Raw genomic sequence first — 13922 nt, 5'->3', positions numbered from 1 at the left:
CGGGGTCTGAAGAGGCCATGTGAGCAATGGCCCAAGGGCGTGGGATACCTTTTGAAGTGTAAATGGTGTTTGGCACCTTGGCCGTTATCGCCCCTGACAGCACACCATGGCAGCGCGCATCCACTGGCGCGAACCGCCTTTGATAGAGGGGGGTGGGATGGATGGGCCTGGGGCGTGCAGATAAGGCACAGGAAGACTGCTGAATGGTGTTACACATGGCCGTAAATGGTCATTATGGGCTCGTACCCGGTTATACGGTACACGTACCCGCTTGAGTGGTATCCTTTGAAAGAGCAGTTCCAAGATGGACGCCCATAGAGACCTTAGAGCGGACGGCAGCGGTTCAGTCTTCCCACGTCCCTGCGAGACGCCGCAGAACGCTCACGTGACTCTATTTCCGGACTCGAAGCCTATGGATCTTAGCGCCGCTTCTGCTACTGTCGCTCCGTGAGTTCGCCCTCGCTTTTCTTGCCTACTTGCAGAAAATTCCATGCTAATCTTTTCTTACTCTTCTGATTCTTTGTCTCTGTCCTTTTCTACAATTGCTTTACTCATCCCCCATTCCTTGTGAGTGCAGATCAGTCCAGCTTATCCAACATTATCCAGCCGATTCGAGAGAAGTCTCTCTGACTTTCCTTTCCTCCCAGGAACCTGCGAGGGTAAGCCCCGTTTCCTTTGAACTACCCGCTCTTTGTTTCAATCAAGGCACTTACCTATCTGTTCTTATAGAGTTCCTGTTACTTACCTGCAAACCTTTCGAGTACCCATCACATCAAGTTTAAGCCTTTCTAGACTCTATTAACAGTGAGAGGATCCTCCTTCCGCCCTTTACTAAACATCCAACTCTCATTTCCATTCTAACCCTCTTCTTGTCTTCCTTTCATGTATCCAGAGGAAGCCTCCCAGAGGACATCAGTTTTCTACTGCATCTCAGGAACATCTTCACTCAACACCCGCCTGAACCTCGAGACTCCAGACTCATCCAGGGTTTTCTTCCCATTAGAGGGTTTCCCTGGCGGTCCTGTCCTCTCCCCATGTAATTCTATTTCCAGGTCGGGGGGGGCAGGATTGCCTCTGGGGAATCTTCACAGCCGCATTTGCCTTTTCCATATTGGATTCTTCGACTTGTCAAGGTGAGCGAGTTGGTAAAAATTGCTTATTCATACTGTAGTTGATAATCCTAACAGTAAGCGACGCCCAAAAAGTATTGACAAGTCGATATCCCCATGGAACAACAAATGCAGCAATTAATGGCGGCCATGCAAGCCATGTCGTTAGAGGTGCAATCTTTGAAACAAGATAACGCTCAACTGCGACAGCAAGTCGCAAGAGCTTTTTCAGACACTCCCCCATCCTCCCTACACACAATAATGTATGATGGTGATCCTTATAAACTTAAGGAATTCCTCGATAGTTGTGCTGTACAGTTCACCTTTAAATCACGCTTTTTTCCTACAGACAAAGACAAAGTGGGATATGTGATTTCTCATCTTTCGGGCCCTGCATTAGCTTGGGCCACTCCTTTAGTCACCTCTAACAATGCTATTCTTGACTCTTACCCAGCCTTCGCTAACAGCCTTAAATCTATGTTTGGCAGGAAGGAAATAACAGTTGCCACACAAGAAAGACTCCTTGATCTTAAACAGGGGAGTAAGGATTTACTAGGGTACATCACCCAATTCAAACAATTGTCCTCGGAATTGGGTTGGCCAGATGACGGACTTCTTACCCTCTTTCGTAGAGGATTAACAGAAGAACTAAAGGATGAGCTCTCTAAAGTGCTCCGTCCAGCGAAATTGGCTGATATGATCGCCCTAACTATACAGATAGACTATAGGATGCATGAACGTTCCTACGAAAGAAGAAAGGGCAAGGGACTACGATCACATAGTGATTTTTCCTCTACAGGGAATAAAACTCTCCCTCAAAGTGAAGAACCTATGCAAATAGGGAACATAAGAGGACCGTTATCAACGACTGAGAGGGAAAGGAGAAAGACGCTCAGATTATCTATGTACTGTGGGTCCTCCTCTCATGTGTTAAAGGATTGTCATTTGGTGCCCCCACGTCGCAGTACTAACACCAAGTCGGGAAACTCCAAGACCCTACCGTTGGGGGAAGAACGGTAGGGAGACAGAATCCTCCTTCCACATGTCAGACCAATACGACTCTAGACAAAACCACAAATAACCAGACGATGGTGGTAGTATCTCTATCTATGATATTATCCAAACATTTACTACCCGGCATTCCCGCGTTGATTGACTGCGGTGCAGCAGGTATTTTTTTGGATCACGATTGGGCACAGAGACATGGTATTCCTCACATAACCAAGGCCTTTGTTACTCCCATCCAAGGAGTAGATGGGAGTCCTTTAAGCTCTGGTCCTATTAAAGAACAAACTAATCCAATTACCTGCATGCTAGCTAACCATAAGGAAACCCTAGTTTTCGATCTGATCAAAACTGCACATTTTCCTATCATCTTGGGGCTTCCGTGGTTGAGACTCCACAATCCTTTCATTAATTGGTTAGCGGGTACTCTTTTTTTTCCTTGGGTCAGAATATTGTGTACACCATTGTCTTTCTCAGGAGTCGGTAGGTTTACATATCCCCTCTGTAGAGGCTCCTAATCCTTCAGTAGCAACTATCAATCTACTAGAAGCTGTCCCGAAATGTCATTGGAAATTCCGAGCTATCTTTGAAAATCCCGAGTTCCCTACGTTACCTCCACATCGGAGAGATGATTGCCATATTGATCTGCTTCCTGAACAGCCCATTCCTTTTGGCAGGATGTATGTTCTCTCCCAACGTGAGAAGAATGTTTTGAAAGAGTACCTTCAAACCAATTTACGGAATGGCCTTATAACCGAATCAGTGTCACCGGCGGGAACTTCTCTGTTTTTCATCCCCAAAAAAGACTCAGATGAACTCCGCCCTTGTATTGACTACCGGGGTCTAAACAAAATAATCATCGCTGACAAATACCCCATGCCTCTCATAACGGACATCATCGAAGCAGTTAGAGGGGCGACTCTCTACACAAATCTTGATCTTAGAGGTGCTTATCATCTCATCCGAATAGCTCCAGGAGATGAATGGAAGACGGCATTTTGCACACCTTTTGGGCATTTCGAATATCGCGTTATGCCGTTTGGTTTGGTTAATGCCCCGGCTATCTTTCAGCGGTTTATGGACTATCTATTTGCCGACATTTTATTTCACTTTGTCATCATCTACTTGGATGATATCCTGGAGTATTCCAACAACCCTGAGGATCATATCCAACATGTTAATACAGTTTTGGAACGGCTTCAATCAAATAAACTCTACTGTAAAGCCGCCAAGTGTGAGTTTCATCGGGAACAAGTTTACTATCTAGGCTTTGTACTGTCGTCTCAGGGAATTTCTATGGACCCGAAGAAAGTATCAGCAGTCTTGGATTGGCCATCTCCTGCAAGTGTAAAGGACGTTCAGCGGTTTTTAGGGTTCGCAAACTTCTATCGGAAGTTTATTCCCTGTTTTTCCGAAATCATTCTACCTATCACCAGACTTTTGAAAAAAGGTAACACTTTCTCTTGGAACGATTCAGCTTAGAAAGCCTTCCAAACTTTAAAAGAAAGGTTTACTTCTGCTTCCATTCTTATCACACCCGATCAATCGAAGCAATTCATTGTGGAAACAGATGCATCACAATATGCTTTAGGAGCCGTTCTTCTACAAGAAACGAAGCAGGGGGAAGAACGACCAGTGGCCTACTTATCTAAAACCTTCAATACAGCCGAACAGAACTACTCTGTACTTGAGAAAGAATTGTTGGCTATTAAACAGGCCTTCAAGGAATGGAGACATTTACTATTAGGCTCTATCCATCCTATTAAGGTTCGCACAGACCATGAGAATCTCAGAGTGCTCCAAAATGCTTACACTACTAACAGTCGACAAGCCCGTTGGGCTTATTTTTTTCTTCCCTTCCGGATCGAATTCCCCTTTCTGCCAGGAAAACACAATCAAAGGGCAGACGCTTTATCCCGCAAGGACTCACCTACTTCTACCTTCTGTTCGGAGAAAATGTTTCCCAATGCTCAATTCATCGCTGTCATAACGGACTTTCTTCAAAAAGTGCGAATTGCTGCAGCGCAAAATCAATCATTGTGTGAGAGTATGGCTTCCTCCCATCAGCTTACTAAAGAAACAGGTTATTTCTTTCATGGGACACAGGTTCTGATTCCCATTCCTTCGTTACAGCTGGAAGTACTACAAATGTGTCATGATTCACGGGCTGCGGGTCACCGTGGGGTTCTTTCCACGTTGGAACTTATACAACGACATTTGTGGTGGCCAAATCTAAGATCTGATGTCCGTAATTACGTTGCAGCTTGCAGTATCTGTGCTCATGCAAAGACTCCACAAACCCCACCTTTGGGATTACTAACAAGGATGCCTATCCCAGACCGACGTTGGCAGATTATATCCACTGATTTTGTGTCTGATCTACCTCTATCTGAGAACAAAACAACCATTATGTTGACTATAGATCATTTCACTAAATTGGCTCATTTTACCCCTTTAGTGAAGTTACCTGGAGCAACATTAATGGCTAAAATCTTCCTCTCTGAAATTTTCTCTCGTCACGGTCTACCAGATACCATCGTTTCAGATCGGGGTCCCCAATATACCTCCCTTTTTTGGCAAAAGATATGTCAAGTCTTAGGGGTCAAACGTGCCCTCACCTCAGGGTACCATCCTCAAACCAATGGGCAAACGGAACGTTTGAATCAGACCCTAGAAGGATATCTACGATGTTTCGTATCAGCAGCTCAGGATAATTGGGTGGAATTGCTTCCATTCGCTGAATTTGCCTACAATAATTCTTACCATTCTGCTCTCAGGACCAGTCCCTTTCATTGTTCTTATGGCTACCATCCCTCCTTTGTTTCTACTGTTTCGACTTCTACTTCCATGTGCCCGTGAGTGGATAGCCTTATTGCCGACATTCAGGAAGGGCAGAAACTGGCTAAACAATCTCTTCTGGCGGCTCAAGACTGTGCTAAACAATCTGCCGATCTTCATCGTCGATTAGCCCCGACACTTATTATCGGTGACTCTGTTTGGTTGGCATCCCGCTTCCTTCCTCGCCGCCTTGTCCCATCAAAACTCTCTCCAAAATACTTTGGACCGTTTAAGGTGTTGTCCATGGTGGGTGCAGCAGTGGTCAAATTGGCTTTGCCAACTTCCTGGTCTCGTATACATCCTGTGTTTCATCTGTCTCAGATCAAATTGGTTGTGCAAGATCGATTTCACCGGAACAGTGGTGCTCCTCCACCTCCTGTCCTTACGGACTGTGGTTCAGAATTTGAGGTCGCCGATATTTGTGACTATTGTTATCGACGAGACAGATTACAGTTTTTGATTGACTGGAAGGGTTATTCCCCGGCGGAAAGAACATGGGAACCGGCCTCTGGTGTTCATGCACCTAGGTTGGTGTACCTGGTTATACGGTACACGTACCCGCTTGAGTGGTATCCTTTGGAAGAGCAGTTCCAAGATGGACGCCCATAGAGACCTTCGAGCGGACGGCAGCGGTTCAATATTCCCACGTCCCTGCGAGACGCTGCAGAACGCTCACGTGACTCTATTTCCGGACTCGAAGCCTACAGATCTTCGCGTCGCTTCTGCTACTGACGCTCCGTGAGTTCGCCCTCGCTTTTCTTGCTTACTTCCAGAAAATTCCATGCTAATCTTTTCTTACTCTTCTGATTCTTTGTCTCTGTCCTTTTCTACAGTTGCTCTACTCAGCCCCCATTCCTTGTGAGTGCAGATCAGTCCAGCTTATCCAACATTATCCAGCCGATTCGAGAGAAGTCTCTCTGGCTTTCATTTCCTCCCAGGAACCCGCGAGGGTAAGCCCTGTTTCCTTTGAACTCCCCGCTCTTTGTTTCAATCAAAGCACTTACCTATCTGTTCTTATAGAGTTCCTGTTACTTACCTGCAAACCTTTCGAGTACCCATCGCATCAAGTCTAAGCCTTTCTAGACTCTTGACGGTGAGAGGATCCTCCTTCCGCCCTTTACTAAACCTCCAACTCTCATTTCCATTCTAACCCTCTTCTTGTCTTCCTTTCGTGTATCCAGAGGAAGCCTCCCAGAGGACATCAGTTTTCTACTGCACCTCAGGAACATCTTCACTCCACACCCGCCTGAACCTCGAGACTCCAGACTCGTCCAGGGTTTTCTTCCCATTAGAGGGTTTCCCTGGCGGTCCTGTCCTCTCCCCTGGTAATTCTATTTCCAGGTCGGGGGGGCCAGGATTGCCTCTGGGGAATCTTCACAGCCGCATTTGCCCCTTCCATATTGGATTCTTCGACTTGTCAAGGTGAGCGAGTTGGTAAAAAATTGGTTATTCATACTGTAGTTTATTATCATAACAAATGGAGACACACTTATGTGGATTGCAGGGGGGCGGCCAGCGTCAGGGGAGGCCTGCCTGGAGACACAGGGTCTGAGGAGGCCATGTGAGCGATGGCCCCTGGGCGTGGGATACCTTTTGAAGTGTACATGCTGTTTGGCACCTTGGCCGTTTGCGCCCCTGACAGCACACCATGGCAGCGCTCATCCCTGGGTGCGAACTGCCTCTGATGGGGGTGGGGGGTGTGGATGGGCTGGTGGGCGTGCAGGCAAGGCACAGGAAGACTCTTGAATGGAGACACACCTGATTAATTTAAAAAATCGAAACAACCATTGTTAAAATATGTGGTGTTTTTATTTTGTTTCTTAGTTTGATGGCACAAAAATACAAAAATGTACACATTGTACAGGTCAGGTTGCAGCACAGCGAAGGAAAATCCCATGTACTGACCGCTGTCACTGGGGAAAGTTTGTCTTATGGCAGCAACGGCACAGGCGGGTATTATTCTTCGAATGCGGTGTCCAAGCCTCCCGTGAAGCCACCATGTAAAGGAACGATAGGCCACCAGCATGTACCACCTGTGAAAAAGAATGATACAAACTGTTTTTAAATGACCAAGATAAGTTTATTAAACCTTTGTTGTCCATGACAATTCTTGTAACAAATGGCATTCTGCTCTAGACAAATGCTATCTAGACACTGCACACTATTGAACGACTTTTATGCGTTATGTATGGGAGTGAGGGGTCCCCAGGCACCCTCGCACCGTGCACTCCTCAGTACAAGGCTTGGACCATGTGCCTCCGGTAGTGGGATTGCCCCTTGCCCTTATGTAAAGTTAACCACGGTTGACTGCTACATAGATGGGACCACTGAGCAGGACACGGGGCATCCATCTTTTGTGCCCACTTTCGACTCCATCTTGGGTAAACAGGCCTCACTGCGATAGTACAGCAATGCTCAGCTCCCCTTCCACCGCAGCAGCCAAGGACAGAGACGCACACACACACACAATGCGCGCAGGCAGCTGGCTGGCCCCCACCTGTGCACTCCCCCTGCGAAGGAAAGCTCTGTGCTTCCATTCTCACGCAGAAGCCGGAGAAAGTTGCAACAACCAATATGATAGTTTTCTTCCTCTGAGATCACTGCTCCCCTGAGAACCAGCATGTGAACCAGAATGAGCTAAGCACTTTCTGCTCGATTCATCCCCATAAACGTGCCAGCCACCCACCCCCATTGAGAACAATTTATTGCCCTCCTGACCCTACGCTCCCAGTAAGGTATTTCTTTCAAGTGCCAGACCCTCGCCTGTGCTGCAAAACCCACCCAACACACTCCTTACTAACCTTAAGAATTTTTACTATATATATATATGTTTTTACTTGTACTAATGGGTTTGAAACCTAGGAGAGATGCGAAACACAGCTTGATTCTTTTACATGCACAATAAAAAGGTCAAGGCCTTCAATTACAAGCCACGAATGACCCAATTGTACTGACAATAATCATTGTGTGTGACTTATGTAGAAATGTGAAAAGTAGCATAAAATGTTTTAGATAATTTGTTATTCAATGTGTAACATATTAGCTTAGGTAGTGACCACAGTGACCGGACCCTGACCTGCGTGGAGCACAAGATATTTGACGTCCGTCATCTCGTCAGCCACTCAGCCAACCAGAAGGAAGAGATGCCACCCACACCTACAGCACCACACCGCCTGGCCAATCAGGTCCATTTAGCATTTTTTGTTAGTTACTTTAATTGATATATATATACAAGTGTGATGTAATGGGAGGGAGAGGGTTTTTTGGGTTATTTCCTAGCTGGAGAAATAAACCATCCTTTGAACTCTTGCAGCCGGGTCTCAGTGCCTCCTTCCCCGACAAGGGGTTGTGTCGGTTATTTTATTTTCTCTCACACGCAGTAAGCCGGGGAAAGGCACCTACATTTTCGTTACAATGAAATGTAGATGTAATTTTGAATATAGGAGACAACCATGAAATAGTAGCGGCATCACAACCAGAGTATACTTACTCGTTACTCGGATTACGAGGACGAACAGTTGCGCGAATTTCGTGCATAAGCACCATCATTATCCTCAACACGGACCGTGTAAGGCAGGCTGCCCTGAAGTCTGGCAGCTTGGTGATGCATTCCAGCCGTGGCTCGCCTTCCGAAATGTATGCCACATATCCCGAGTTTTCACAGCAGCAGCAGTTCTCGTCCTCGGTTGGCATTAGCTCGCACCGATTGCATGTGCACCAGGTGGAAACACCGTCCATGCGACTAGGTCCAGTGTCTTCATCCGTTGATTCGTCCTGCCAACTGCCGTCCGAAGCCCCATCGTTTTCGCATGTTTCCCTTTCCAGTAGTTCCTCCTCTGTATATTCGGCCTCGTACATGTAGGGCATTATTGTAGCCATTGTGTGGTAAACAAACTAAAATAATTTATAGCGATGGTACAGGTGTTCACACTGGCTACAAGCGGCAAAGGTAGCTGACCAGAGCACAGAAACGAGTCACAGAATACTAAACGTAACACAGAGAGAGGAATGGAATAGAAAATCTGCTGCTGTGTGTTGTCAAATGGTCTGTTTATACTTATTGAGTAAAGAGGCGTCCTGCCATTTCCATGGCGACACGTCCATAGCTGAAGCCCAGCGAATGTTGACACGAGACGTGCTTTGGCGTTGTGAAATGGGCGGTACGTGTCTGCTGATGACAGGCTCAGGGTGGGGGATATGATTTAGTGCTGCAAAAGCAGGTCACCCAGGGCGATGGGGCAAGTGATAGGATTATCACAAAATGGCTGCGCCCTGCTGCCTGTTTTCGCGTGCGTTTAATGGACGAAAACTCGGCTAAGGTCCATAGGAAATGTTTCTAATATCGAGCGATTTAGGCTTAAAAACACATGGCCGACCCGTAGGGACGATAAAAATTTCTGACCGAACCATTCCTTTAAGCAGTCATTTAGCCCCATGTAAATGCATCTACCGTCGAATGATGTGCGCAACTAGAAAGTACAGCTCTCAAACATTGGCAAAGAGGAATGGAAGAGAGGGAAATATGTAGAGGAGGGGAAGGAAGGAAACCTGGGGAGGAAGGTAGGTAAAGACACAGAAAGGAAAGGAAAGGAAATAGTCAGGGAGTGTGCTAGAGATAGAAATGTGGAGAGTGGAAGAGGAATTGTGTGGTGGGAGAGAGCGCGTGAGTAACTGGACTTGGGAAGGGGTGAGCAAAGAAAGAATAATGGACGCATTAGGGATTAATGTGTGGCGAGGAGGAGGCATGGAGACTGAGGGATTGTGAATTGGAGAGATGGAAGGAGCAAAATAAAACAAACCATTTAAGGGATGGAGATGGGCGATGACAAATGGGCAAAGATAGAGGGAGAGTTGGTACAGGGTAGGCGGTGGGGGGATGGAGGGATATTTGAAAGAGGAGCGAGGAGGGAAGGGGTAAGTTATTGTGTAGCTATACGAAGTAGCCTTCATCGTGCAGGTACTATGCCCCCAAACATTTAAAAGCAGACACAAGCCCTGATAAAAGGTATAAAACTGAAAAATAATCCATACTTCTGCAGAGGCTGCAAGGATCCAGGAAGGGATTTGCCACCCTCCAACAACTGCAGAAGAAGCACAGGCCCTTGCAGGCCCTCTCTGAGGCCCTCCTTGTAACGAGGCTCAGAAATGCCAACCAATGATTGTGGTGTTCACCCCAGCTTCCGAAAGACAGCCAGAGATTCTTGTCAGTCTCCTAGGGACAACATTGGTGCCTTTCCATCTTTTCAGTTGAAATGTGCCCCTGAGAACCTGCCCCATGTTGTGATGCAACAACCTGCTCCTTTTAATTGGGGAATTAAATGTGTGCTTTGCAGTGCAAACATTAAGGCTGCCTTTGCTGGTGCCTTCAGGCTATCACCTCCCTCGTGCCTCTTGCAGTATCCAGCAATCCTCTTTACTCCAGTTTCCTCTAAGCCCTGCTGTCAAAGAGTGATGAATAGCTTTTCGATGGACATCTAGTGTTTCTCCCTGCTTGTCCAAGATAATCTGCAGCTGTTAACCCGCTTACTACATTTGTTTGACTCCATTATAATTTAAGCAACCCATGGGTGCTTTTGACTGGTTTTCCCAGCTGTAGGAAAGGGGTACCGAAAACATAATGGGCACCCCTTAGCCCTGACAGACCCCCAGCCCTGACAGATTTTCAAACAGCCCTGCAGTTTTCGACTGCTTTGTATTCACTTCTCTTAACCCTCCAGCCCTTAAACCCACCTAGTTGCTGGTTTTACTCCGATTTATGCAGGTAAAACATAGGAACGGTTCCATGTGTGACACAAGTTTCCATTCCGAGCAATTGGTCTTGTCAAATCACAGAACATTGGTACAGCCCAGAACCTCGTTGGTTGCTGTCTCATATATGTGAGGCTGTGACTTGAATGGGCATGCATTATGGTCTACCTCACTACCCTCTTTTGGGCAGATTGTGGGTTGTTGGCATTTGTTGATTTGAAATTGTCATTCTGATAGTCAGCACCTTTTTTGACATGGACACCGTTATGAATGAGTTTATCAGATTGCAACTGCATGAACATATATTTGCATAGGAATATTGTCTGCAATGGTGGTAATTTAAATTAACTGTTTTACTTTCAGAATGCTTTGTTGTAGTAGTCTCCTGAAAGGCGCACACAGCTTTATGCTCTACTCATTTAGACACCTTACAGCATGTTTTAACCATCAATTTTAAGGTTTTTACAACTTATTGGTGCAAATCGTGCTAACCTTTGCAGCATTAGGGTTAAGGATTCAGTAAGTGCAACATTAAAAAAAAATCTCGCACCATACTGAAAATCCTTAGTCTGCACCCATGGCCTGCTACCCTCCATTTTGAGCAGCGGTATTCAAACATTTTTATGCAGAGAACCCCATGAGCAAAAATATTGATGCCTCCCCCCATGCCATATCTGCATATGTTTTCTATTAAAAGTAGTACCCATATTCCCTTTTTGAAGAGCCTCGTACCTCCGGCCTCCAATACCCACTGACTTAAATTCGCTCTTACAGTGCACTTAAATTCCGTGGATTTCCGTCCCTTATCTCTTCTTGCCTTACAGACTCGCACGCCAAGGTTCGATGATAGAGCTTCATAGATATACATTTATTAACTTGGTGAAATACACATAACAGACGAATTCGTAACCTGAATGTGGAATGTTAACTCATGTAGTTTAGCAGTAATCTAAATCGGGTGGGTAGTTCCTCCTGCCGGAATGGATGCTGCCAAACTCCAAGAGAATGTACCTAGTACCTACAGAAGGAACAGGCCGTTTCCTACTACTAAGGTGGCCGCACAACTGGTCGAGGGGGCCGACATTCTTCCTTTTGTGCTGGTGTAGTGTTTGGCTATCGAGCGTGCAACAGTACGCCTTCTCTTGTCTATGGGCAATCATAAATAACATGGTGCCTGAAAAGGAAAAATGGTTTGTTATGGTAGTTTACTTTTTCGGAACATCCATTGGTTAGTTTGCATTTAAAAACCGCGCTACCAATATTTGCGATTCATTTGAAGTTGGCCGTGTTTAAAGAAATTCGTAAATATATTTTTGATAATCGCAGTAATTTTTGCATTTTGGTTTTATCAGCATATAATTGTGCTATCATTGTAATTCTGTGGCCCACGACTATTTCAAGATGGCCGCAAATAATGTTACTGGGTACGTTTTGTTAAGGGGATTAGGTACCGTGTGTGTGACGCCATTGCTTACGAATTGGAGGAAGTTCGTAGGAAAAGAGGAGGGGGAGGCAACGGCAAGGTGGTGGATTCTGCAGCGCAAGCGCGGGAGATACAGGGCAAGGGCTGAATCTCGAATTTTCCACAGTAAGCAGAGCAGGCCTGCAGGGGTGCGTGAGGGTGAGTGCCATTGAAACTGTAACGTTCCCAGAGAGAGTGAGTTGCAGGCAGCTAACTGGCAGGCGAAGGGTGCATGCAACTCGGGCGGGTGGATGATTCGTGCGAAAGGGCGGTGGTTCCGTGGTGGATGCATCTTAAGTGCGCGCGCAAACTGGAGAGCGCGAGGTCTACGGTTGACTACATTAATGGTGCCTGGCAGTGGCACTGCCTGCAGCGGTGTTTTGCTTGGTTTTGAGGGTAAGTGGGTCGTTGCCAGAAGGAGCGGGGGTGTAGGTAACCGTAGTAAGTAAATACCATGTATTCCATAAATGAAATATGAGACGGATGAATTATGTGGTCACGTAGACCTGGGGGAAGGTGTACAAAGGGGGGGGGGGGCGCACTTAAAAGAACGCGGTAGAGTATTAGTAGTACGCGATATTACGTTATGAATACACATACAAAGGGGAACGAAAGCCACCACGTGGTGGAAGGCTAATAACGGTGGCTGGCAGGGGAAAACGCCATCACTGGTTAGAATTTTCCTTTTAATTTCCACGGGAAGGCGCCCGATGCCTTATGGGCAGGTAAGGGTGGTCTAATCAAGCTGTTGGCCATAGGGCCTTTTTTGCAATGAGGATTTCTTTGCGTTGAGCGACCAGAACACCGCATGGAAGCGGAGAAGTTTACTGTGGGTGAGAGTATTGGCATGGCGGCACAATGTATTGAGAAATACCTTTCCATTGCACTACTTTAATTGAGTTATTTACATGTATTTGGTTTTCGATTGTAACTACTGTCGGGCATTTCCATTCTGCTTTTACTGCCTTATATCGTAGTTATCGTCCGAATAGTCTTGTGAAAAAACAAGCTCAATCCCCCAACGAAGGAATTTAAAACGAGCGGGCTCCCGCGTAAATAGCAAAGTTGCACACAAAAAACGGGTTGCAAAAGACTGACATTAAGCGAGCAAATTAAACTAAAACGCACTTCGCATATTGCTATTTATGAATTATTAACCCTTGACACAAAAGTAGGTTGTAAATATATGTAATTTCAGTTCCCAGTGATTTTACGAGACTAAAATATATGCGAATTCATAGTCCTTTTGTAATCCATTCTTTCCTCCCAGTATTGACTCATTAAAATTAATTTGCATTGTGCCTTCAATTCACTTTAGAGTGAGTGTGGACGGTACAACGTTTTTTTACGTAGGGTCTTCGAATTACGTTACAGTATGTCGATTGGGAGAATTTCTAAACCAAATAAATAACTTGTTCGCTGTTGAGCATGGATATGCTAAAGGATGGCAACAAAATGGTAAATCGTCAGTATCCCTCGGGGTCGTTGCGCCAGTGAAAATCACTTCGTATTTGCACAACCCTGGAAGATCTGTGTGAACAGACACGAGATGTTGGTCACCCCGACAAACGCTTTCGGTCTGCCCCTGCTTCAAGCCTCAACTGATAAATTGTGCTGTCATAGCCCCCTCCGCCACCCTTTTGTTTTTGTATACCCATGACCATAACCGCTTCAGCCTTGTCTGCTATTTTTGCTACGATTTCCTTAATTTGACTCTACCCGCTGGTGAATGACCATTTAATCTCGTTGAATAAGAAATT

The 13922-nt window shown here is 45.9% G+C and overlaps 1 protein-coding gene across 4 annotated transcripts in view; it reads left to right on the top strand.

Annotated features, from left to right (window-relative positions):
* LOC138528394 (zinc finger protein 182-like) overlaps positions 1 to 13922 on the top strand; it is a 387214-nt gene that overhangs the window by 346533 nt on the left and 26759 nt on the right. Inside the window, exon 1 of one of the 4 annotated variants that reach the window (XM_069639975.1) lies at positions 12172 to 12321. The exons of 1 other annotated variant lie outside the window; for it this stretch is intronic. The gene's annotated coding sequence lies outside the window, so the exon portion shown is untranslated. 2 more of the 4 variants (XM_069640002.1, XM_069639984.1) reach the window with 2 other exon arrangements.

Source organism: Ambystoma mexicanum, chromosome 1q, assembly GCF_040938575.1.
Source record: "Ambystoma mexicanum isolate Mex_15411 chromosome 1q, UKY_AmexF1_1, whole genome shotgun sequence".
NCBI lineage: Eukaryota > Metazoa > Chordata > Amphibia > Caudata > Ambystomatidae > Ambystoma > Ambystoma mexicanum.
This window is presented reverse-complemented; position numbering and strand designations above follow the sequence as displayed.